Below are 2,500 nucleotides of genomic sequence, written 5' to 3'. Positions count from 1 at the left end.
CTTTTTCCATCTCTTTCCTTCCAATTTTAAATCCGCCGTCAAAATAACAACACAACGCCTTCCGTATATTTATTGACATTTCACGCATTTTGCCAGAGCTATAAATCATTTTGGTTCTTGTATACTTAAATATAGAAAAGTTTCCCTTAGTTTGTCAGACAACACATTGTTGTTAATTTTGAAATGCCGAAGCCGAGCGTTTTAGATTTTATACAAAACAAAATGTTAACTTCTTTTAAGGTTTCCACTTTTATGGAGACTGAAGAACTTGGGAGAGACCGTACGCGTTAGCCTGGTTGCCCCATAATGGCAAAGACTTCCAGATGACATCAGTTCTATTATACCTGTCGGTCAGGCTAAATTACGAAAAAAGTATGGTCTGTGTAAAATTTAAGAGGATATCGCGATTACCCTGATCAAGTATCGGAATTTTCGTTCGCCGATAGACTTTTGTGTACATTTATAAGACTGTCAGTCTTCCCATCTACCGTACGAATCAAGTCTTTCTCCCCATATTTTGACCAACTGTCTCCAAATTCAAATTTATCATTTGAATTCGTCACCGTTTTGTTTTAAAACCACTCGCACAACGCAACTGCTTCTATGAATTTCTTGTTACTAACGATGCCGTGTAACGGCCGTGTCTGCCGTGTGCGCGAGTCTGCCGCATATCATGGGATACGATCCATCGCAAATCGCGGAACTTTGCTTTGTATACACATGTATGATCGCATGATCGTGCGATCGCTATTAATCTCGGCTCATTCCAGTTTTAGTATGAATATGACCAGCCACTTGGAAGAAGGTAAAATTATTATTCTTCCCGATAGGCCCGTGCAAAACCCCGGATTCTTGAAGGCCTCGCTGTCATGTCAGAGGCGCGCAAGACATGATGGTCTGATCTTAGTCTTAAAACAAATTAAAATAAAGAAGTCTTCTGCTTCCACTTCTAGAGCCCATGTGTCAAGGAGCCTTGTTACAACAATGGAACTTGCTCCCCGGTTTCATACAGGGATGGAACATCAGGTGCACCTGTCATCCGGGATATCTTGGCCGCTTCTGTGAAACCGGTACATTGAGATGCATGATTATATTAAATTACCGATGGACTTCCACTTCAAGTCATTTTCAAATTCCCCTGTAGTTTAGCAGTGTTAGTAAAAAGAGATTTAACTAACAGGGAAGCTGGGGATCCACTGAAACTGTAGATAGGGATGACATCATAGATTAAATTTAGCTAGGGGAGATAGCGTGGACATCATGGATTTAAACAAGATGAGGAGGCAGTAACATTGGCCGTATTTATACTAGAGGACGTCTAAGACGTCTTAGATGACTAGTATAAATACGGGAAATATGGTGGACGAATTAAACGTCAGACGAATTAAACGACGCACTTAACAGACGTCTAAGCCGTCTAGTATAAAGATGAGACGCACTAAACTGGGACGCACTTAGCAATGAAGTGCACACAGTCTCTGGTGATTAAATCCCAATATCTTTTGAAGAAAATCATGAATTTGATTTCTAGCCATCGAACTTAAGTGCGTCCCGTATTTATATTAGTCGCACTTACGGTCAGACGTTTAATGCGTCTGGACGTCTTAGACGTCCTCTAGTATGAATAAGGCCATTGACATCTACAGGGAACTAAATTCAGTAGTAACATGAGATCATAACCTCCCTCTAAAGAGACCAGCGCTTGAACAGTACGGAGCAATATCATGAGCTAACCAAATACTCGTCAGACAGAAGCCATCAACAATTACCACCGTGAGCTCACACCGTTCTGCCCACGCCAAAAACCGCTTGATTCTTACTTTTTCTCTTCTTGACCACTTTTCCCCGTTTTTTACGTTGCAGCTCCTCCGGAATGCGCCAATTACACCGTTCTGAATGGAACCAAGCGTCACTACATGAATGGCAGAGGGCCCGGTTACTCGGACCATAACCTTACCAAAAGCTGGTACCGTTTCCAGGGCAATGGATACACCAGAATGATTGACAGATGCATTCCGTATTACCGCTGCGGTGGCGAGATCCCTGGTTGGCTGAAAGGTGGTCACCCATCACTTGCAGATGGAATCGTTCAACGTACTGCGTGCTTTAGTATGTGGAGTAGTTGCTGCGAATATCCCCGTGCAATCCGTGTGCGTGATTGTGGCGGTTACTACGTATACGAGCTTAAGGCTACTCATCACCGTTTCTTTATATACTGCACGACATCATAGACCGGAAATTTTAGAAATAATCCGGAGTAAGAATGTCTAGAATTTGGTTAGATATTGCAAATTCACACGCACTAGATATGAAACATTGATAGGTGACCTTCAAAACATTTTAATTTTTTTTTCGGTTGGAAAATTTTCCTTAGAGTAGATTTTGCCGTAAGACCATTCTATCAGTTAAGAGCTTGTGAAAATCTAACATCGATCTGATCTCCGTAGAAATAGTTAAAAGCCAATATAAAAATTAGTTTTTTTTAGTCAACACCCTGTAG

General features: G+C 41.4%; 1 long non-coding RNA gene across 1 annotated transcript in view; it reads left to right on the top strand.

Moving 5' to 3' along the window:
* Positions 1–2,500, top strand: part of LOC138057829 (uncharacterized) — a 6,575-nt gene that overhangs the window by 3,655 nt on the left and 420 nt on the right. Inside the window, exons 2-3 of the long non-coding RNA XR_011133727.1 lie at positions 954–1,070; positions 1,864–2,500. The exon at positions 1,864–2,500 is cut by the window's right edge and continues 420 nt beyond it. This is a non-coding gene — a long non-coding RNA (uncharacterized lncRNA). The remainder of the gene's footprint in view (positions 1–953; positions 1,071–1,863) is intronic.

Source organism: Montipora capricornis, chromosome 7 (assembly GCF_036669925.1).
Source record: "Montipora capricornis isolate CH-2021 chromosome 7, ASM3666992v2, whole genome shotgun sequence".
Taxonomy (NCBI): Eukaryota; Metazoa; Cnidaria; class Anthozoa; order Scleractinia; family Acroporidae; genus Montipora; species Montipora capricornis.
Note: the sequence above shows the minus strand (reverse complement) of the source record. Positions and strands in the feature narration are given on the sequence as shown.